The sequence below is a fragment of the Anolis sagrei genome, chromosome 5, assembly GCF_037176765.1.
Source record: "Anolis sagrei isolate rAnoSag1 chromosome 5, rAnoSag1.mat, whole genome shotgun sequence".
Lineage (NCBI taxonomy): Eukaryota > Metazoa > Chordata > Lepidosauria > Squamata > Dactyloidae > Anolis > Anolis sagrei.
In genome coordinates this window covers 156,212,022-156,237,220 of record NC_090025.1, presented here as the reverse complement: position 1 = coordinate 156,237,220, position 25,199 = coordinate 156,212,022, and the positions used below count along the sequence as shown (strand labels likewise).

General features: G+C 36.9%; 1 long non-coding RNA gene across 4 annotated transcripts in view; it reads right to left on the bottom strand.

The window, feature by feature from the left end:
- Nucleotides 1-24,067, bottom strand: part of LOC132776070 (uncharacterized) — a 121,627-nt gene extending 97,560 nt beyond the window's left edge. For 2 of the 4 annotated variants that reach the window (XR_009631582.2, XR_009631585.2), the window contains exons 1-3: nt 23,582-24,065; nt 22,623-22,731; nt 15,964-16,087 (exon numbers count right to left, since the gene is read on the bottom strand). This is a non-coding gene — a long non-coding RNA (uncharacterized lncRNA). Of the gene's footprint in view, nt 1-15,963; nt 16,088-22,622; nt 22,732-23,581 lie in introns of all 4 variants that reach the window. The other 2 variants (XR_009631583.2, XR_009631584.2) reach the window with 2 other exon arrangements.
- Nucleotides 24,068-25,199: the final 1,132 nt, after the last annotated feature.

Here is a 25,199-nt window from a genome sequence, read left to right as displayed (position 1 = left end):
CTACCACAACCCAGGGATGCCCCAGCCACATACCGTCCATTTCTTATTTATTTCCAGAATACACCCAGTTTCTACACAAAGAAGTAGATTTCAGAAATAGCATTCTGCCAACTGCAATTCAGAGTTTTTTATCTGCATTAAACCTGATGAGAAACATTAGCATGTTCATCCTGTTTTGTGATGACATATACACTGTTTCCAATGACAGTAGAAAAAGAAAGCTAAGATAAATGATGTGAAAACAGCATGCTTCCAAGTAATATGCAAAAGAAAAAATATGCACATATTCTCTACAGAGAAAGTCACATGGGCTGCAGCGCAAAGATATCAGAAATGCATGCAAGTCTCCACTAGAGAAATGAACAAGATCTCTTTCATGGGATAAGGGTAATATGTGAGTCATATGCCCATCTTCTGTTGTCACATTCATGGAATGTGTGCTTAAAGCCTACAATGCTGTGCCTCTTTGCTTTGTAAAAAACAATCCTAGCCTCCACAGAAATATAATAATGATAATATTATAATAATGATGATGATAATAATAATAATAATAATAATAATAATAATAATAATAATGAAAACTTTATTTTTATCCTGACACCTTCTCCCAAAAGGCATTTGGGGTGGCTTATAGTACGTAGTAGTGCAAAAATATACAGAATACAGTAAAATGCATATAACATACAGCACTGTTAATTTACATAACATACAGCACTGTTAATTTACATAAAACCAACAATGTATATAAAACCCCTTCTACTTAGATCAAAATTAAACACAGCAATAACTGTGAGTTACAATACAGTTATGTATTTAATTGTAATTAAAGAGGCATGGAAATATTTTTTTTGTAATTTTTAATCTTCGGATTGAAAAACAAGTTTCCCAACAGAAAGAAAAGCCAATCATATTATAGACCTGCAAGAAATCACACAATTTTCTCCTGGTATTTAATGCAGAGCAATTAGTTTGAACAGAAAAGCACCCTTGTTTGGGTTTTTTGTTTTTTTTTTGCATAAAAAGATGGTACTTTTGCATAAGATAGGTTTCCTGCACCCTTCACCCAGCATCTTTTTCCTTTCAATAATTCCTCTGCAATATTTCAGGATGTTCAAGCATGATGGGAATACCCCCATCAGAGGAACTTCAGAACTTGCCATTAAATGTTCATGTTGTTCCTGAAACTGCTAATCTCTGGATGAAATTTATCATATGTGTAGTTCCATCTCCATTCAACTGCCTACATTGCCTACATACTAGTCCTCCAGCTACTTTTGCTTCCACATCTGCATCTACTTCCTGCCATTGGAAGAAACACACTTCAATTCAGAACTACCACAAACATGAAAGATGTTCTGCCTGAAGGACATTATGCTTCTATGGCAGGACTCTTCTACTAAACCACTAAGACCCAAACACCATAGAGATGTAGAAGCCTGCAAAGAGACATGATGGCCATGTATAAATATGTGAGGAGAAGCCACAGGGAGGAGTGAGCAGGCTTGTTTTCTGCTGCCCTGGAGACTGAACATGGAAAAATGACTTCAAACCACAGGAAAGGAGAATCCACCTGAACATGAGGAAGAACTTCCTGACTGTGGGAGCTGTTCAGGAACTCTCTGCCCCAGAGTGTGGTGGAGTCTCCTTCTTTGGAGGCTTTTAAGTAGAAGCCAGATGGCTATTTGTCGGGGGTGCTTTGAATGCAGTTTTCCTGCTTCTTGGCAGGGGGCTGGATGACCCACAAGGTCTCTTCCAACTTTATGATTGTATGATTCTATGATTGCCAATATAACTGCAGATTTTAGGCATTTGTAGTGGCAAACACCAAACTATGGCTTCTGGGAAGTTGCCTGAACTTGCTATGAGTAAAATAAAATCAAAATGCTAAGACAGTAAGATCCCAAATTGAAATTCAACCAAGGCAGTCTTGCCATGGCTAAGCCATAACTAATCTCACAAATTTCCTGAACAAATGCTACATCAAATGGCACTTTGCCCTTGCAGATGTGGTAGTATGGCTATTATTTGATAACATGAGCAGGCTTACATTAATAATATGACTTTAAGAAAACCAGAACATTTCTGGCCTTTACCTGACAAGCCTTTCAATGTTTCAACATTAGCAGAATGTTTCTAGCCATGGCTGGTGGCAACTGCAGCCCACTGCTTTGTGAGTCCTTTCTGTGGAAAGGAGATGGAGTGGGGATAAATAAGGCAAGGTTATTTTTACACATGTGTATGTATGTGTGTGTGTGTGTGTGTGTGTGTGTGTGTGTGTGTGTGTATATATATATATATATATATATATATATGGCTTTTTAAAAAAAAAAACCATCCAGCAGTTGAGTGCAATCTTTTGTTAGCGATCCCTCCTGACTGTCATCCTCACTTTCTGTTGCCATAGAAACTACAGCATCCAGCATTCAGGACAATCTCGGGGTCTGCAAATTCACTCTGATTCCCAAACCTGCTCTGACCAAGGACATTGGGGAAATGGTGCTGTGATCTTTGGAGTCTCTCTGGTGGGCTTTCCAAAGGTGACATTGTCTTATCAGTGTCAATTTGTGACTTTTATCAAGTTTTTACCCTCTAATTGTACCCTCACCTCAGTGCCACAGCTGCTTTGTCCCTTTCAGCCCATCAAACTGAGCTAACAAAGTCTGATTATAGTAACAACAGAAATAGAGTAGAAATGGCCAACCACTGTCATCTTAATGCTGCCAAGAGCTCAATTGCCAACAATGCCATGACATCTTCCCCATAGGGATAAGCTAAGTAAGGATACCACTGAAGCCAAATATAGTCTAGTCAATGCAAGAGTCAAATTTAAAGCAGTGTTCCCAACTCAAGTAAGTGCTGCAACCATTACCTTAAAAACAATGGCAAATAACAAAAAATTCCTTGGATATCAAAATACTGAAGAAATCTTTCTCCTTCTCACACTCTCACAAACATTTTTCATCCAGACAAAGCTATTTTTAAATCTTTTCATTGGCCTAAATTGAACAATAAATCTGTAGGTACAAATAACTTAAGATGGTTGATTTTAATGGATCTACTCTAGGTAACACTGGCATTAGATTTAACCCATGGGATACAAGGTCCTGAATTTTAGAAAGGTATGGTGAATAAAGTGTTTGTAAATCCTGCCCCCCCCCCCCAAAACAAAACAACAACGTTGTGTATCCCTATCATTATATTTTGTCTTCCACTGGATTTTAGGAATTTTATAATTTTTGAATTTTTATAATTTTATTAATGAGATATTATGTGCTGTTGATATACTTATATGTCATTGTATTTATACTTATGTATTGTTGTCTGCTTCTGGGAGCCGCCCCGAGTCCCTTTGGGGAGATGGTGGCAGGGTACAAATAAAGATGATGATGATGATTATTATTATTATTATTTTCAAAGGTTTTCATGGCCAGAATCACTGGGTTGTTGTAGGTTTTTTGGGCTATATGGCCATGTTCTAGAAGCATTCTCTCCTGACTTTTTGCCTGTATCCTCACAACTGATGAGCCTGCCTGACATTGATGCAGGCAAAACGTCAGGAGAGAATGCTTCTAGAACATGGTCGTATAGCCCAAAAAACGTACAACCCTATTGTTATTATTATTATTCCTGCAAAAAAATCTATTTGAAATAGCAAACAATACGCCTGTCTATGAGCATTCTGTGTAACTGAATTCTGAGGATATATTTTTCCTAACAGCTATTGTAGGAAAGTTATAACAGCAGATGACCTAGCTATCTAAAAAAAAGATTCCTATGGTTACATTATGGTGGCTACTGAAATGCAAGTCAGTGTTGTGTTGTGCTTATCCTGCCAAAAACACTATGTTCCTCAGGGAATAATAGCTCAAGCAATACTCACAATAAAGTGCAATTAGTAATGAAATCACCAAAAGTGACTAAATAGATGTACAACTTTAAGACTAGAACAACTAAGCACTCATAACTAATGAAATATTTAAAAATCAGCCATGGGTGCACACACTTGCATTGTTGTAAACTGTCACCAAGTCAACTTCAATATGTGGCAACTATGAATGAGAGACTACCAAGTTAGCCTATTAGCAACAGCCTTACTCAGGTCTTACAGACTTTTCACCTTGTCACATGGGGCTAAATTTGGTGGCATGTACCGATTTAGCCCCAGTCACTCACTGAGCCGGCCAGCTCTCATCACATGATGTCACACTGGCTCTGTGGGTGGAGGATGACAGAGCTAGGTCATGCTGCTGGAAGGGCAACACGGGAGGGCTCCTGTTTACCATTGCAATACATGGGGGGGGGGGAAGCGACACATGCCACATGCACTCCCGCTTCCCCCATCTGATTGCCCTCGGCTAGAACCGGGTGCTGCAGGGAGTGGGGTGCCGGATTCCCCACACCCCTATATGAAGCAGAGCAACCTCGGTGGCCATATGACAAGGTTGTTTGAGCCATAGCTTCCTTGACTGAGTACATCAACTGTAATGTGGTCTCCCTTGTTTCCTATTGTTCCCCATTGCCTTCTATCTTACCAAGTGAGATATCTTTTTCATAATATGTTCAGTGTATGATAGTCTCAATTTAGTCATCTTGGCTTCTAGGGAGACTTCAGGCTTGATTTACTCTAGGACCCATTTGTCTTTTTAGTAGTTCACAGTAGCCATAGAACATTTCTCTAACACCACATTTTAAATAATTAGATTTTCTTCCTATCAGCTTTCTTCACTCTTCACCTTTCAGAACCATATATAGAAATTGATCTCATGGACAGCCCTAACTTTAGTATTCCATAATATATCTTGTTTGGCAGAATATGCTGCCTCGAAGTGTGATAGAGTCTCCTTCTCTGGAGATTTTTAAGCAGAGGCTGTCAATGGTTCTTTGATTGGGTTGCTGTGCATTTTCTGGGCTATATGACTATGTTCCAGAAACATTCTCTCCTGATGTTTTGCCCACATCTATGGCAGGCATCCTCAGATCTTGTGAGGGTCTTTGATTGCATGGCAAGGGGTTGGACAGGATGGAGCTTGTGGTCTCTTCCAACTCTATGATTCTATCTTTTGTTGTTTGCCTTCAAATGGTTTCCAACTTATGGTAACCCTAAGGTGAACCTGTTATGGAATTTCTTGAGAGGGTACCTTTACCTTCCTCCAAGACTGAGAGTGTTACGTACCCAAGGTCAACTAGTACATTTCCATGGCTGAGTGGGAATTTCAACCTTGATATCATAGCTCAACACTCAAGACACTACACCACCCTGGCTCTATATCTTTATACTGGTATTAAAGAGCTTCTACCACTAGTGAACCTTCCAATTGATATCTATTGCTGGAGCTTCCAAAAACAGAAATGGCAATGCAATTCATTATATGAGATCATCCTTGTCCAATACTTCAATGGAAGATAAAAACATAGCCCATATCACTCCTGGCCAGTACTATGTTTGTCTATAGGGGGATATAACTTTTTTTAATTTGCTAGAAGAGTTGTGTCCTCTTTGTGCAACTTGTCTTTCTTACAAAATAAGGGACAAGTTCCTCTTTACTTTCAAAATATCATATTCATTAGGAAGGAGATTCAAGCAGTTAAATGCAAAAAATAAATAAAAATATAATGGTGCTTCCTTCACAATATCATCTATTTAATCATTAGTAAACCTGGAGTAGCCATTTTCTTATGCTTCGCATGCAATGGCATTTCTATCAAAGATTGTTGTGTTGAAGTGCTTGAGGAATTACTATGAATTCCTCAAGCTTCTCTAGGATGAAACTAGGTGGCCTTGATCAACACAAACAATGCATAGAAAGGGAGAAAGTAATAGTATTCCTATTTGATGCTCTACAGAATTATGAGATATAAAAGCGATTCACCTAAAATTGAAAGTCATATACGTAGTTTAAAAAGATGTTGAAAGTTTAAAATGTTAATGGAATAGGATATTGAGAAAATAAAAGAGAGGTTCACACAAGCTTATTTCTCTACTCAAAGATTAGTAAAGGTAAGAGTTTCCCCTGACATTAAGTCCAGTCATATCCGACTCTGGGGGGTTGGTGCTCATCTCCATTTCTAAGCCAAAGAGCTGGCATTGTTCATAGATACCTCCAAGGTCATACGGCCGGCATGACTGCATGGAATGCCATTACCTTCCCACCAAAGAGGTACCTATTGATCTACTGACATTTGCATGTTTTCAAACTGCTAGGTTGGCAGAAGCTGGGGCTGACAGAGGAAGCTCATGCCGCCTGGATTCGAACCTGTGACCTTTTGGTCAACAAACTCAGCAGCTCAGCAGTTTAACCACTGCGCCGCCAGGGGATCCTAATTTCATATGTGTGATGAGGAAATCCTTTATGCCTTTGCTAAATTTCACTGGGTAATCTGAAATACCTGTGTTTGAAAAGCTGGAATAGCAATGAATCTGCTTTTCCTCAGCTGCATCTCCAAGTTGATGCTAAATGTGTATTTCTGACAAGTTTCATCATTCCATAAACAGTCATTTAGATAAAACAAACTCACTAGCTGCCAACTCCTGGTACTTGGAGGTAAGCATAAAAATTAAGAACTTTATGACACAAGTCTGATCAAGTGTAATCATGAGAGGATAAAAGCTCCTATGAATGAAATTTTCTGCATAGTGTTGTGTCTCTTCCATAGTAATCCTGCCTTTGAATCATGATTCCATCGTCTCTTTTCATTGAAAGGAAAAACCCATCAATGATTCCAATATCACTGTTCTTCCATCGCTATGCATTGTGTGACAACGTTCTTCTGCCGCAATCCCAGAATTTTGATTTATTATTCTTTCCAGTTTATGGTCCCCCATTCATATGCTTTAAAATATCAATTTACATTTATGACAAAGTCTGTGGATCTTGGTAAACTGATATCCAAATGAACTAAACAAAACTGGCAGCTGTCTACACTAGTCAAATTTAATAGGCAGAGCTATTCCTGCCATGGAAAGAGTAGTGTTTTTTCTGTCTGCCATTGAGGAGGAACCTGTCAAAGAAAAAGAGGTGGCAGCCATAATTCAGCACCACAACCATGGTGGAATATATTTGGATATGTTTAAGAGCTCATCATTCAAAGCTTTCAGCTTTGATAGGTGAATGTCAGTTTTGCTTTTGTCAGATTCCCCTTTTAAAAATGTCATGTTCTTTCCATCAAATTTATGAAGAATATTGAAAATGTCTAACAGTCTTGCTAAAAGAATGAACCAAACAAAATTTGCTGTTTTCCCTTTCCCTGAGGAGAATTGTTCTGGGGAGAAATATGTTTTTTGCTAAAACACCCAAAATAGCAATGCCAAAGTCTGAGTGTTGTAATCTAGAAAAAATAATCTCTGTTGATAAATCTTTAACATATGCTGTAGTTCAAATTCATGGATTTTCAGGTAGATCAGTCTCTCTCTCTTTTTCCCTCCTCCCCCCCCCCCCCCCGCCTCATACACACACTCAAAGCAGCAATACATGAGGGTTTCACTGGGAAAAGAAGGATTCCATCCAAATAACTTGAAAATAAGATGTGGCACAACATAGCGGTCCCGTTAGAATGATCTAAACCTGCAACTTTGTTGGAATTTGATGCTTACCAAGCTCTATCTTAAGAAGACTGGTTAAGTTAAACAGTGTCTCAGATACTAAAATATTGCTCTCACCAATATATGCAAATGTAATAATCTTTTACGAGCATGAAGAAGATAGGCTATATAGATCAAAAACCATAGTAATAAATATCCCATATGAATCTTCATTCTCTCTAGCAACATCTCACTTTACCTGCATTTATTTTACATGAACAACTGCATTGCTACACCACACAAACTACAGCCTAGCTCATAGTAGATTTATTTATTTTGTATCAAAAGCATTGCATAAATAAGTGTAAAAATGATAAAAATAGAGGGAACACAAGCAGTTAAATATTTTTTTACCAAAAATATTCAACAGAGACCGCATTGTCTGTAGCTTTAAACAATTCTTCCTCTGTGCATGAAGCAGGGCATTGTGAACAAGCATACATATGCAGAGTTGTTTGTTCTGCTTCACGGTCGCACAAGGTGGAGGATTCTTCTAGGTAGTGCCATTTTACCAGGTTGTCTTTTGATCTGCCCACTCAGCTTCTGAGTCTGTTCTGGGACTTCCAAGTTGCCCATTCTTGGTTCACCCCTGCAGGAAAACCCTCACGGGGGCCCATCCATTTGGGATTCCCTGGTTCAGCTGCCCAGAGGGATACTCTTTCTGTTGCTGGGGGAACATTAAGAGGAGTGGTGGCTCTCATGTATTTTGGTTCTCATGATTTTTTTCCCTTTATTTCAGTCTACTGGGAGAAGGCTGATAGCCATGTAGAGGATGGCTTTCATAGTTCAACCTTATTTCTCTCATAGTTAGCAGTCACTTCCCGTCACACATCGGGGGGGGGGGGGGGGGCAATGCCAGCTAGCTTGTACAGTTTATCAACAAATGTAGGTTTAAGACATTCTGTGATTATTCTGCATGTTTCATTCAGTGCTATGTTCACCTGCTTCACGAGGACTTGTGCCCACAGTAGATGAAGAAAAGGTAGATGATGCTGAATTGGTACCTTAAATTAAATTGGCTTTCATATTGCAGTGCAGTTAACGTGTTTCATGTATGACAATTAGCAAGCATGAACTAGGTGTCAATGATACATCTGTCATATAAGTGTAATGAAATACATGCTGACTTTATTCTTGTGTAAGATGCACATTTTTTAAAAAAAAGAATATTTGATTATATAACACCAAGATAATAGTGTTCTGATATTGAAAGAGCTGCTCCTGTTACCACTTTGTTTTTGATAATAAAAGCCCCAAATGGCTTGGGAACTATACGAACCATCTATATCAATATGAAATATAAGCAGATTTTCAATCTGGTCTTTACATTTCTTTTTTTAAAAGATATAGTTACATTTTAAGCAGCTATTTTATTAGGATTTACTCTTAAATAGATTTTAAACCACCATGGACCCTGTATCAAGAGAAAAGTTTGATGTACACACATTAAATAAATAAGTAAACTTAGTTTTCTAAAAATTATATTATTTTAAGCACCGTAATGTAGTAGAAAGGCATGATAAAAATGTAGCAATGCATAAAGATGATAGAGAAGATCCTGGGAATCAGAATATCTTATAACAGACAATAAAAAGGGAAAATACATACAGTGTCACCAATATATTTGATACAGGTATCCAGAATTTTGAAATCACAAATATTAAAAATCCAAAATTGTCCACAATGATGGCTGATATAGTGACATCTTTGCTTTCAGATAGTTCAGTGTACACATACTTTGTTTGATATACAAACTTGCTGAAATATTATGACATTAAAATGTGTATAAGATGTATTTGAATAAATAAATGCATTTTATGTTTTGACTTGGATCTCATCTCCAAGACATTTCAGTATGCATATACAAGATTTCAAATATTTTAAAATCCAAAATACGGAGTATTTCTGGTTCCAATCACTTTGGATAAGGAATACTCAACCTTTACTGAAGTGCAAATGATTCACTGTTGAGGGTAGGTGAAAATGCAAATTCACGAGGACTTCAAAAGGCATCTACTAACTTAAGTTCAAACTACTCTTCCAGATCGGAAGCACCATCTAAAGTCCTGCAAGAATATTCTGTGTTTCGGTCTAATGTGCTTCAAAGGCTTTCTGCAAATCTTCAGCACTTTGATCCTTACAGAAGGTTGATGGTGATTTCCCCAGGGTCACCCTTCCAGTTCCTGTTCTCTTAATGAAACATCTTAGGTGCTTGGTAGTAAGAGGGTATCCTCTCACTTGGAACATTGTAATCAATGTGCCAAAGGAAGATCAACAAATTCTGCAGATTCGCCAACCATGGCAGAGATTTACAGGCAGTGCAATACAAAATCTATATTACACCAAAGGCAAGCCATAAAAACATGCACTTTGTGGGTTTGTTTGTTTATTTTACTTCAGGGCCATTTGGTTAATGAGGGCATGATATCTGCAAAGGGAAAAGGACTAGGTACGGAAAATAAGTTCCCCACTAATTGCACATCCAAGTTCAAGACTGTAGCATGCATCACTTAGCAAAACATAGGAGCTAGCATCCAGCGTAGCACTAGAAGAATACTAGCTAAAGAGGGATTATTTGCCCTTTATCTGCACTGTAGCTCTATCCTTTCCCATTCCTAAGAAGTGGGGTTGGGAAGCTGCAATGGAAGGCAGAAGTGGAGAAAAATCGAGCTGTAAGTGGCAATTTCTCCTTGCCTAGCTGTACTTGTGCCGAGACTAATCCATTACAGTGTATCTTTCTGTCATTAATATGTGATATGTCAAAACCACAGAAAAATATTGGCTTGGCATGCTCCAACATCAAACATGAATGGAGGAGTGAACCAACTGTGGCTTATACCATTGGCTTTCAGCTCTACTCCTTTCAACTAGCCCTCTTCCCTGCTTCCCATGTAACAATATTGGGAGTCCTGCTTATTACATGTCAAACAATGGTAACTGAAAGAACTTATGAGGATGGGAGATAAAAGCTGCAGCTGTCTTGCTACTCAGTAAATTAAGGAATGTAAAACTATGTCCCTATTCTCTGGTTTCCAAAATGACAACAACTGACTTCAGTTAGTATACCCCTAGAACAGTAAACATGTAGGACGACAAAAGATATTTAAAACAGATAATACTTAGTATGATGGCATTCACAATTAGAATTAAAAGGGTTTTTTTAAAACATTTGCATAGGCATCAGATATGTTGCTAAAATGGACTTGCTGAGGGGGGAAAAGGGAAGAAAGAGATGCTGGGAAGAACTCTGAAACTGGTGCAAAGACAAAGAATCTTTTAAAACAATCCTCTGTCTGATAGATAACCAAGCCCTTTGTGTATGAGTAGGAGTCTCAGAATGGGAAGTGTCAATTTAAAAGTAAAATGGGATGGACAGACAGAAAAGACCAAGAGGGAGGGGAAAAAAGGATATATTGAAGCCATAGAGTTGGAAGGCGACCCAAGGATCAATTAGCTTAATTCCTTGTCTATGGAGGAATCATTTGCTAAGCATCCTGAAAGGTGAGAATTCAGCATCTGTTTACAACCTCCAGTGATGGTATGTCCACCACCTTCAAAGAGACTCTGATCTCTTACACGTTACACAATTATGGCACTTTTATAGCATTTTAACCATTATGGTCTGCATCCTAAGAAATCATGGTATTTTTAGCTTCATGTGACATTGAGAACTATCTGTCAGAGTGCTTGAGTCCCTCATGAAACTGCAAGTCCCAGTTTCCCATGGAATCCATATATTCCACTGTCAGCTCTTACCATACGGCTACAGAAAGAAAAACATATATTTTATAGAGAAAAACATATGCAAATTTTGCCCTGTGTGGGTGCACATGTGAGATTTTGTATACTTCTTACTCTGAAAAAACATTCTGCTACAACAATGTCTACATTTAGTGTTATTAATGTGATGTGAAATGTAAGTAGTGCAGTACTCAAAAATTCCATAATAAATAAAAGTGTCCATATATTGTAAACAAATTCACATGAAGTAATGATTAAGATAAGATAGCCCTGATTTTCTGTAGGGGGGCTTTAAACACATTCATATTCCTTTTGATTGTCCTCATGCTTAAACTACACCTGCGTTTTAACTACTTTATATCTCTGAAGCAGAAACGATACCACAAATATGCAAATCAAAGCAAACAAATAACACTGATTTCCTAAGTGTAAAGAAACCAGCACAAATAAATCAACCCTTTGCCTCTTGCTATGGATTTGTGGAAAATGAGTCAGTCAGTAGCAAAACGGATGTACTCCAATGGGAGGGTGACAAGTGAAACACTTAAACAGCATCTCCTGCTGGTTAATCAATATTGTTGTATTTGGCAGCAGTTAAAGAAGACAACATAATTCCATTACTGTATCTTTTTAAGTAAGTATATTAAGCCTTAGAAATTATGCTCATGCCATTGTAGTTTACTCACACACCATTGAAAGGGGGAACAATTAAAATATGAAGACACAGTTTGGTTGAATGTGCTGTCCATCATCCCTATGGCATGCAATTATGGCGTGTTTCTCTTTCGTTTATTAGCACACAGAAATGTTGTGGGCTTGTGATATACATAAAAATCAATTTGTATCATATATTTTATAGGAAATTATTATGCATCTTAAAAATTAACAAGACGCTTGGATTTCCACATGTAGTCAATTCTTAAATTAGAAGGTAAATATAAACGTGCCAATAAATGTTTGTTGCTTCGGTAATGTGAATGTGTTTAAAAAATAGGACACTGAAAGCTTCTGTGATCCTATTACCATTACTTTTGGTTAGTTTTCGGGAGTTTGAACTGTATTCAAATCCAAACCATTACAAAAATCTGTCAAGAAAGACTGTGGTATACCTTGAAACTTATTCACTCCAGGGATGTTCCTTGGATTCATTTGAACAGCCCTCAATTGCATGGGATTTGGGTTGCATTCATATAGTGTTAGTCTAAATCCACTTAGGAACATCAGAGAGAGAAGAAAGAGAAATACTTTTCAATTGTCTTCCCTTTGGACAGTATTCAGCATAGCACTTGCCTTAACCAACCTGCCAGTTTTGGCTTTCCATCCCTCCAGTACTAAAAATTATCCAAAAGATCCAGTTTCCAAAATTCATGCTATTAAAAATTGATTTTGGTGACAGCATCTACTTAATCTAATTTTCCTTTCTTTAAAGTGGCAACACCTTCTGAATCTCTCAAAAACCAAGTACTACATTCTTCTGAAGCTCCTTAAACCATTAAAAAAATTGCATGCTGAAAACAGGCCAAACAATTAATTCGCAGAATAAGTCCTTAAATAAAACTTAATTGAGCACTGTTTAACTTTACCACTCAAATTATGGCATTCAAAGGATAATTTACTTTGGACTCCTCAGTGGTGTTCTGTCTAGAGATAATTGTACCAACAGAAATTTAACTGAGTTATCCCATTTGATTTAATGCACTTACTCTAAACTTAACTACATCTGGATCTAATACAGTGAAGGTTCGCTTCCATTTTTATGTATAAAGTGGATATTTTTAAAATAAATCAATTTCTTTTAATATATTTTAATATAAGAGCTAGGTTGATCAAGTTATCGAGATAATGAAAACCAATTCATCAGGTATAATTCCACATCTGTAAATTCTTAGAGGAACAATTCTGGCTAGCCAATAGAGGACTAAAATTCAGTACTTAAAGGGAAACTGTGAGGTCTTACTGTGCTTTTCAGCAATGCTAAAGAACTCATCATTTTCTCTGCTGGTCTGAGATCATTGTTACTTTAGGCTGGCATATCAAATTCAAGCAACAAGTCAAACCAGTAATTTTCATGTAGCGGAGAAATATTGCTGTTCCCTTCCTTAATAAACATTCTATGCAAAAAGCAAAAAGCTCATCTTAATCGCAGTAGCCTCTGAAGGAAATATTATCTAATACATGAAAATACAAAGTGCCATTAAGTATCATGCTGGCTAAACAGTGGCAACAAAATCTGATAGCATTTAAGTTTGGGAAACTTGCATGAGAGTAAAACAGTAAACTTCTTTCAGAAGAGCAAAATGACTTATCTTTGTACAGTCAGTAATAATGGAGTAGCAGGGGAAAAGAATCAGATAAAGCACTACGGAGCATTTTTCAGCCTTGTGAAATAATAAGAATTGATCCATTATACATTCAGATAGTGTGGATGGAATGCTAGTAATATATTGTCAACCTGCATGCCATTTTATCTCAGATAGGAGAAACGAAAGACTAATGGTAGAGAAAATGAATGCCAATTTCCTTCTCTTTGATCCAAGTTTCAGTGGTTCTCTAAAATGATAGATAGCTGTTTGCCATGAGTGGCTTGTTCCATACCATTAACTCAGAACAAAACACAGTTTGAGAGGGACAGCACTGTTTACCTCTAAGAAATGATTAATTGCATACTACCATTTATCACATGGATACAAAGACATTTGGTCACAATTTTGGACATAAATCAAGGTGCATACTCTTAAATGTGAAGAAGAATTGCCTTCATTCCTAAAATGGCATAGACAGAGGTCAGGCTGTCCATAGCAACCAAGAAGCCTTAATAATCACTAAAGGAACTGAGATTTCTCTTTAGTCATGTCTTGTCTAGTGTGAAAGCCAAAATTAAAAAGATTAGATCACTCACTAACCATCACAATAGGTTTCGAGAAGAAAAAGTCATTTCTTGCCTTTGAACCACATCAAATAAATAACATTCACCCCAGATAAAATGAGCAACTTTCCAAGCAAATTGAATCTTCTGAGCAGTGCTTTCCCCTGCTGAACCAGATTTACATAACAATATATCACAGGAAGCCCAGAATGAGTCTTATAAATGGGTAACTGAATAAATGCAGCTCTCGCACCGATTACTGTACACTCAAGCTTAACACTGGCTTCCTCTCTTCTCAGTTTAAACGCTCTAACAAACAGAAAGAACTACAATGCTCACACTGCAAAGTTAGTCTTTGTTCTCATATGGGGTCCACACTGTAAATTCATATTTTGAGACCAAGATACGATGGCAAGGAATACATTAATCCTGCTTACCATCATCTGCACTATTGTTTATTTGTTTAATTCCTATCTCAGTTTGTTTCCCTAGTCTTCTCACCCACCCTTCAGCTCTGGGATTTAATTTTTTTGTTTCAACAACAAGTTTGACTCATTGCCCTTCTTTTTGACAATCTGTGGCTGTTCCGAACTACATCCTATAAGTATATCCTGTACTTACAATCCTAATAAATCAACAGAAAATATATCTTAAATTCACATATTTGGGAGGTTTTTAAAAATGGACCATAAGCTTTGTTGCGCTGTATGACAACTGTGCCAATATTCAACTTTATCATTGTTATCTTTAAATAATTTGCCTTTTTCTAGAACAAACCTCATAAGACTCTGATTAACAGAACATATTATGAAAACAGTATATTAACATTTCAAGGTTACACCTATATTAAAAATATTCCTAGAATAATAGCATCTTCTGTTCCACTGATTCATGTAGATTAGACTTTTTGAACACCACAGGGAAGCTCATTAATTTTTAAAACCCGCTGACCTCAGTACAGTTAAGAGTGTAAAAATAATTAAAAACCAGGATTTTCATATTGTTTTATATTGTTCACATATGCCCAATGCAAAGTTAGCATTTTATTCCTGGAACCATAATGAATAAACCCTGCTCAATGTAACATAACTCCCCTTCCCAAAGAAAACTGCACAAATTGTTTTTGAACAGTGACTCTTAACATTTCTAAGGAGAAAAGCCCAAAGTCCCAAAAAACATAAAAATCAGGTTTTTGTAGGTTTTTGCCCACACTAGAAAGTTAATCTAGGAAAGATCAAAAAGGCTCTTATCCCTAAAACAGTATTATTATTTATTTGTCGTATTTGTATACCGCCCTTCTAAACCCCGAAGGGGACTCAGGGCGGTTCACAGTACCATTGAAAGTAAACTACTGTAAAATGAATAAAACACTAGAGCCTCTAAAACACAGTTTTTATTTATTATATGTTTAGTGCTAAGTGGCACTTTCTCCCTTTGATCCACATCAAATAAATAACATTCACCCTAGATAAAATGAACTACTTTCCAATTGAATCTTCTGAGCAGTTCAATATTAATAATAATGCTCCTAATAACACTCTGTAATACATTTCTGATGGATCAGTTTATACTTTTCTAAAGAGAAGAGTAAACCATCCCTGAAAAAAAAAGATGAATTTGTTTTGTTTTGCTCAGGCAATGAACATGTTCAAAAGCTAACCTAGAAAGGATGTACAATATGAAATCAGCAAAGACTTTCAGATTTCAGACAGTACCATTCAAAGCTGACAAATCTGAAGATGTTTGAAAACTTGAGAAAATTAACAGTCCCTCTTACCTAAACTTGTCACCAGAGCGAGTCTTCTCCATTGTTGCCATCAGCTTCTCTTGCCCACCATGAAGGCTGGTTGCTGCTATGCTCATTGGACTGTGCCTCAGCTGTAGCTCTGACACCAAGCTGCCTGCACAGACCGGCAAAGAGAGATGTGTGTGTATGAGTGCGCACATGCATATGAGAGAGAGAGAGAGCATGTGCTGTGTGCGTGTGTGCCTCTGCTGAAGTAACTGAAAAGGCAGCCTGCTGACTTCTAGACTGAGAACCCCAGTCTCAGACCCAAGTCAGGGCTGAATAGCAATGATCAAAGCTCTGCCCCCTCACGGGAAGCAGGGGTTGGGATTTCCACCCACCCAGCCCCCACGTAAAGTGGGACTGTCATTAGGGATTCTCAGGGAGAAACCTCTCACAGAGGCAGACCCTTTCCAGATTGTGAATGCCTGCCCAACAGTCCGGGCAGAATACAGGTACCTATTGTTCCTGAGACAGATATGTAGCCAGCCACTCAGGCTCTGACAGATCTCAACAAACCACTGAGCCTGCCTTTCTTTCTGTCTTTTCTTAACTCTTTATTTACTGGCACATTTCTTTTCATATTACTACCACCCACAGTTTTCTGTATAGCCCACAGAAAGCAGGCTAGGGGGAGGAGGAATAGTTGATGGTAAATTGCTATGTTGTAGCAACAACTCTATGGAGAATGAAAAATATGTCTATTTGCCTTTTGGTTTTTTAAACACAGTTGTAGTACACTGAAATTAATAAGCAATCTTACTCTTTAGGGGATATATCAAATTGCATGCAAACTAGAACTCTTTTATTCTTCCATCCTTCTTCCCCCAAAATCTTTACCAAAAAAAAAAAACTTACACAAATGGTGCCATTGTTGCAATACTAAATAGTTTCTTTGAACTTTGATCTGGTCGATCATTTCTTTAGCGTGCACTCACAAAATATTTTTTATAAATTCACAACCTAGTTATATCTCAAATGCTACAGATAACAAGAGAGAAAGTTCCTATATAACTAATTACTTATATTTCTACTAATGGTGAGAACTGTATATTAGAGCTACTATACAGTCTTATATCGTGTTTTGCCCTTGAACATTCCGGACAATAGATATCTTTTTTGTCTCATTTGAAGGACAGGTAGGTACACTGTACTCTTGAAACTTTCAAGGTACCCTCTAAAGCAATTATTATAGCTTGAAATAAAAGACAATATTTGAGTTGAAATACAAAATAAACATAACTGAAACCATTCATTTTATGGAACATGAACCCAGGCATATAGCACTGCAGGGGTAGATTCTACACAGAAAATGTCAGGTTGGCATCCTGGACTTCGCATTCAATTTTCCTTTCAAATAAGTTCTACTGATATTTGAACATAGCTCTAGGGATTAAGGTTATCCACAGACAGGTATGTGCAACAGCCAAAGCTGGTATAATCCTAGTGTTCTCTTGACTTTTGTTGTGTTTAAAGCTAAGGCATTGGATCTTGGATTTATATTTCTGAAGCATCATACATCCCCCTTTTTGACATAACATATTATACATTCCAAAAACTAGTACATGCAAACATATCACCTGATTTGAAGTTGAAATCAAACAGAGCTTGTTGCCAAAATAAAAAGAAATGTTTTATTGATAAATAATGTAAATGTCCATGTCATCTAAAGATGACTGTCTCTTTAATGTAATTTAATATGTGATTTATAGAGAGGAACATGCCATAAAATGACCTTCAAAGTTAAAAGAATATTCCCAGAAAACCATGAGTTACAGGTGGGTATTTAAGACTAAACACTTCATTTTTCCTGTGAAGTCCCAATATAATGATCAATTCTCTAAAATGTATAATACAAACCATATATGGTAGAAAATATTAATCACACTTCTTCCACCTTTCTGAAAGCAGTGAAGTTTAGTGTCTGCAGAAATGTGCAACATTGCAGCTTCCCATATGTAAAAGGCAGTGATTTCTTAAATCTGCTCAGTCCATTTCATCAGTGAAAGAAGACTGTTTGCCACATCTAAGCCTCTGTTTAGCTTAGTAACTCTAGGCACGATAATTGGCACTTCCCCAACATTATTTTGCACACTATTAACAGTAGTGTGCAGTTAACCAAAGAAAGAAAAAGAAGTGTCGGAAGAGAAACATCAATACAATCTTAATTTTTAGGACTTCAGTTTTAGTTTACACTTTGCATTTTCACCAGGAGGTTGGACTTATAGAATCATAGAATCATATAATCTTTGAGTTGGAAGAGACCTCATGGGTCATCCAGTTCAACCCCCTGCCAAGAAGCAGGACAATCGCATTCAAATCACCCCCGACAAATTGTCATCCAGCCTCTGTTTAAAAGCCTCCAAAGAAGGAGCCTCCACCACATATACAGACAGATCCCAAGTTATGAACAAGGTAGGCTATATAGGTGTGTTCTCAAGCTGAGTTTGTATGTAAGTCAGAAGAGGTACATTTTTTTAAGTGTACCTCGAGCCAAAAATATATTTAATTTAGCTTTGGATAGCAGAGGGGTAAACACACCTATGGTGTTTGTTTTGCTGTCTGTGCCCCTGCTGAGAAGATTTCACCTAATTTTCTGTCCCTGTGATAATTGGATTTAAAAAAAATGTGGCTTCTTGTGGAAACAAAAATTGGTGAGAAAGCTTCCAGGAGTAAATTTCCCTTCTGAGGGGTAGATTTCTCTCACTTCCTGTTGCCTCACCCCTGTTCTTAACTATGAGTTGTTTGTCAGTCAGATGTTTGTAATTTGGGGACTGCCTGTACTTTGCCCACTTTTTGCAATAGTGGTAGAATTTACTTTATATTTATGTTTATTCACTTACTAATAACTGTTAATGTTGCTCCATAATTAAATGTTTTTGAATAGCTCACAATAAATACACCAACAAGAAAACCACATGGATGTATGTATACAGATTTTGGACTATAGATATTGTTCTATCTTCATCTATCTACCTACCTATAGCAAGGCAAGCACTAATACATGAAGCATCAATAATGCTGTTTTAAGATTTGACAAGACTATCCCATCATTTATATTATGAAACTTACACTCTGTGGAAAGAATAGGCTGTTTTCTTTTATTTCTGTGAACACTTTGCACAGAAGATAGATATTTCATAGAAACATAAAACTATGCATTTCACAGACTATTTTGAACAATCACATAGAGACATGGGAATTGAATACCTATAGTGGGATTCCATCCATTCAGGGCAGTGATAAATATCGGGGACTTTCACTTTTCAGAGTGCTGGTCAAAGATTACCCAACCTCTCCTCCACATTTCAATGCTATTCCAAAATGTGCATGAGAGATGGAATGCAGAGAACCTAGATGCATTTTCAACGGATTAGTCAATGGAACAGTCTGAAGGTTGGGCAATTGTATAAAGTATAGCAAACCATCACAACTTGATTTTCAAACAATTTAAAGTAAATATACTTTTAAAGTAAAGATAAAATAAAAAATGCCAAGCAGAATGAAAACTCACATGTTACCTCATCACACTAGAGAATGAATCCACTTTGAATCTGGTTGCTGCCTCCCACAGAATTCTGGGGTTTGTAGTTTAGACAGGAGCCTTTAACAGCCTCACTAAACTACAAACCCCAGAATTCTGCAGGAGGCAGAAACCAGATTTAAAGTGGATTCATTCTCTAGTGTGATGAAGTAGCATGGTGCTGTGATTTGCATGCTGGACTATGATTCTGGAGATTAGGGTTCAAGTCCCTGCTCAGTTACAGAAAAAGTCCATCTGGACACTCACTTCATACAAAAATGAGGGGCTGGAATCCTATTAAGAAATTATGCTACCATAACTTTACTGATGTAGATTAGTATAAAGAGGGGAAAAAGCTGTTGGTTCATGGCCATAGAGGACATAAGGAATTGGAAAAATGGGTTCTCTAGGACTGGCATTTTGTCCGCCTTCCTTTGCCACCCTAGAAAAAAATACAACCACTAGCATGGTGAGTCCGAAAATTCTGGTAAGAATATTTTGTTCCTAGGGTACCTGTGATATTGCAGTTTCTTTTAAGTAAAATCAATCTTGTAAGTAAAATAAACACATCTGTAATTCCTCCTTGCATCAGGTGGTTACCCATTCTTCAATTGAATGTTCTACCAGAAAAGATAGGCATTTAATAAGTGGGAAATTCTTTGTGTCTCATTTTCCCCATGCTTATTTCATATGACTTTGAAAAATATTATGTGCTTTTGCCTTCCTTTTCCTAATGTGTGCATTATTTTTGCATTTTACTAACACACACCACAGTGACTAAAGTGTTCTAATGCATATTTTTATATTTGTGCATATTCTGTCTATTCACATGATAATCTGTGGACATTGTTTTGTATACATTATCTTTTCACTGTCATATATGTACAAAATCTTAAGGTGAGTCTTGAAAGTTGTGAAAAATTTACTTTTGTTGAAACTGTCAAATCCAACAACATATTTTCATAGCATGGTGAGTCCATGTTATGAGTCCATGCTATATACCCAGACATATAAATCTCACGCCTAGTTTGCAACAGACCTCACAACCTCCGAGGATGCCTGTCATAGATGTGGGGAAAACGTCAGGAGAGACTGCTTCGTGAACATAGAGGACATAAGGAATACAGCCCAGAAAAATCACAGCAGCCCAGTTATTCCAGCCATGAAAGCCTTTAATCAACACATATTTTCATATCCCTTGGAACGGTCACTTGTGTACCACTAAAATAGCATAAAGGTTGACATTATTCAGATATGGTAAGAACCCGTTAAAATACTATAATGTGATATGCAGACACAAATATGTAGGATCACTAATTTGCTGAGCTTTTGTTGCAGTTTGTTGAATGGATAAGTTACTCATACAATCTTATGCACAGTTATTGGGAATAATCCTCATCAGATTCATTAAGCATACATAAGACTAGCTTTAGGGATCTTAATTCTGACAAAAGACACTTAGAATCAATTAATCCATTATAAGTAATAACAGCTCAACCAAAAGTATGGGATGTACATTTTTATATCATCATGCACCTGAATGCATTACATCTCCATATTCGATGTTTTCAAATTTCCAGTTCAAGTTAGAGAAGAGACTAACTGCTATGACTAAAAAGAAAGTGGTAGAATATTTTTAGATATTGCCAAGGTTTTGTTCTGTTTTAGATATTGCCAAGGTTCTGTTACCCACCAGCATGACTTCCTTCAAATGATTTGGATAATATTTCCCAGAAGAAATATGAAAACAAGAGGAAATAAATGTATCTATTTTTAGTGCATAATAACTAGAGAATATTACCAGAGGATACAATAACAGTATTTCCTTCCTATCATAATATGACGGGCTTTCTCATAAAGACACTTACTGATATCCTCAAGGACAATTTTAATAAATTAGCAAAAGATATCTTCAATCTAGCAGAATATATACACCAAACACATACAGGAACTACCTAGAATTACACGAGCTTCATTCACATTTTGCTGTACAAGGTCTCAGAGCATGTTTTTCAATGATAGCCTTAATTAACCTTCATCCTGGTGTGTAAATCTGTAGAATATAAACTGTGCCCTTTTTCATGAGTAAAGATGCAAATGTGTCTTCTCCTGCAACAAATAGCTTCCAGAATTAATGAGGTGTTTAAAAAAGTGAGAGTGGTGGTGGGAAGAACAAATGTTATAGTAAAAGAATTAGTACTTAGATTTCAAGATATATGTTCTATCTCTACTGTGATCTTTGCTGCAGAGAAAATCATCAACAGAGCCAACTTAAAGGCTTCATAATAAAAAAAAAACCTCTTGTTTAAAAACCACTTAAAATCAAATTTAAGTAACGACAATATTAGTCTGAGATGAAAAATTTGAAAAGTTGAGATGTGTTTTCTGTGTCGGAATTTTATTGGCAACAGACCTAGTATTACAAGTTCTGGCACAAGTCACTTCCCTGAAACTCTTTTCTGCTCTGATTCTGCAAGTATATTTTCATTTAAAATATTCTTCCAAATGCCTTTGAAATGTTGTTATGATGCAGAAATGTAGTTATGGCCCCTCCTTATTTTTCAGGCCCTAGAAAACAAGTTCAGTTTGATAGGTAGGGAATAGAACAAACACAGCCACCTTTTATATTGCAACTGAGAGAAGAAAATTACAATATTGGTAAATGATCTGATCATATGTCTCACTGAAGCTGGCTCCTCATAGTGTTAGCTCCACTAAGAGCAAAGCATAGCAAATTACAACTTCAGCAATCACACATGTGAACTATTTCCTAAACAAAATTCAAAATAACCACCTTCTTCCACATCCTGCCAAAATCAATCAGTCCACTGAGCTTGCTTTATTATGGTCACATGACTCACTCAGGCTAAAACAGAGAATTCAAATAATAGAAAAAATGTATAACTAAAGTCTTACACATCTACATAGAATACTGTGAACCTAAGTGTTGTGATGGCATTTTTTTTGTGGATAAATGCAATCAGTTTCCTAGTTTTCACTTTTGCATTCCACACCAACCAGGACCAAAAGTGTTTCCAACATTCCAACTGATGGAAATTAGCCTCTTGCTTACAATACACTCAACCAGTCAAGATTATTCACTCACAAGAAAAAAAGTGTTGCTTACCATTCAGATTTTCCCAAAGCTATCAAGTTGTCTCATTGTCAGTTCTGACCTGCCTTGTGAGCTTTGTTCTGTTGAAGTTACTGGACTGGAAATGCCAGGCGTAGAGTATCTTGACAGACAAAAAATACACACAGTCAAGAGTTGCTGTTATATCATCATCCTGCCCTGAATAGTCAGCCTCTTCATCTACCTCTGGTAAAAGTCTAAATACAACATGATATATCAACGTAGTAAGGTCATTTCAAGCCACATCTTAAAATATTACTGGCATTCTTCCAAGTTAATACTGTGTAAGGAAGTCAGTAAAAAGCAATTTAATTTCACTCCAGAAAGACAAATTTCTCCATGGATAATTGCTTTTCATGGTATTCAATAAAGGCAACAATGAAATAAATTTGTCCAACATATCATTTTATAAAGGTATATTTATGCCTCAAAGGCTTACTTCTGCATTTCTGAAAGTTTTCACTGTCAATTTCAATAACATACTGTCTGATTATAGGGTTCCAGTTACAACTCATAAACACGCTTCAATTATAATTTCAAAGACTTATCCTTTTAGAAAGAATTCAACAGTGAGACTTCAACATGCTTATTTTAGTTACACATCTTTCACCACGTGCTTACAATTACATAGCAGGAATACTATTCTTTTAAAAGTGAAATAGTTTTAGTATCAAATAGTTTAATTTGGAGTTGACAAAACCCGCCTACAGTCAAGACCTTAAACCCATTGAAAGGTTCTCTAAATTCACCCACTGACCTCATTCTCCAGTTTTCAAATGCACTATTTATTTTTTAAAATGTATTGACAAAATGTATGGTGATCTAAAAAAAAATGACATACACACCTGTATTGTAAAAAATTTAAAACTGTAATTCATGTTTTGTGTATCACACAAAAGAAAATGAATTCAATTTATAAAAAGCAATTCATGGTACAATAATGATTTGCTTACCATCATGTTCTTTCTGCCTGAGCTTTCAGATGTGTTCAGAGTAACTGGATGTTCATAAGATACATGACTGTCAGTCTCGCTACTGCTGTGAGTGCTTTGGTGGCAAGGACTAAAAAAACCTAAATGCCAGCATGACGTGGCCTTTGAAGGGCGAGGGATGCTGCTGCATTGTCTCAGCACACTCCAGTCTTCCGAAAACTCATCCGAGGAAGCTGTCTCTTGTCCAGGCAGGTTCGCAAGAGAGCTGTCACAACATCAGCAAACACCTTCAATTTCTTTCGGTCCTGAGCACCCTGTGAACTGAAGATTTCTTCCCTTTCACATTTATTTGTGTGTGGATTGGAGGCAGAGGGTCACACATTTTCAATATAAAATCAAAGACAGAATTGTAATGGGTGAAACATTGCTCATTCAGTGAGTATTCAGCTTGCTGAGTGAATGCATTTCTGGAAAGCTTACAGTGTTTCTGACTGCATAGCCCTGAGGTTTGTGTGATTACACACAGAGACAAAAGTATGATGAAAAATTTAAACAAATGAGATATCCCTTGCAGCACTGCCATCTATCTCTCTTTCTCTCTCTCAGAATAGTAAGTAGCTTTGCAAAAGAAAGTGCCTAATAAAGCCCTGGTCAGACTGCTTACACTTGGCATTTGCTGTGATAACAAATCAGAAATGATAGCATCATCCAGTTTTATGAATTTCTTGCCCCCGCAGTCACAAACATCAGACGTTTACTTTATAAAGAAACCTTTTAGATTCTCCCTGCCGTTTCCATAGTGATCTCATTTTCCCCCTTTTATCACAGATTGGCTGAAGTACTGCTACCCTTTGTGCATTAAAAGCTTTGCATTCCCAAATGTCAATGGGACAGTACTGTAGCTACCATCACACAGGAAACAATATCTATCAGGAAAAAGAGGTTTCCAACAATATTTCACATGTCTTCAATAGAATGGTAAGGCAGAATGCTGTTTTGTGAAAATCTGTGCCATTATAAGGAATTACCATTGTGTTCCACCAAATCCATGATACAGTTTTGAAAGTGCTAATGTGTGTGTGTGTGTGTGTGTGTGTAACTTACACTAATCTCTTATTTGAAAGCTTTATCATAGCATGCATTTGTCAAAAAGTCTGAGCATTTTAGCCACCAAGGAAAACAAACTCCTATAATTTATTCCAGTTTTAACTTCAGTGATTACATTTTGCTACTTTCTTTGCTTTTTTAAAAGATAATTATTAGGAGAGAGGAGGGAAGGTGTGAAATTATCTTTCATCCAAATACTTTGTCCTAGAATTAAAAACTTTTTAATAAGTAAATCTGAACAAGGCAGTCCGCATATACCTCCCTATTTCCATTCCCAAATGTAATCCAAAAAATATCTCTTTTAAAAATTGTATTGAGCAAATAAATAAAAATATATTTTACTCCTTTCACAACTCTTGCATCTATTTGAGCATATAGTAGACCCTCCAATTTTGTGGGGACTAGGGGATTAGGACACGAACTACCTTTGCCTCGATTTAGCACACCAACAGTGTAGTTTCCATTGCCTACTTGGCTGTAATCCCATTCAGCACCACTAGGCTGGAACCCTCCATAGAGAATTCCAGAAAGC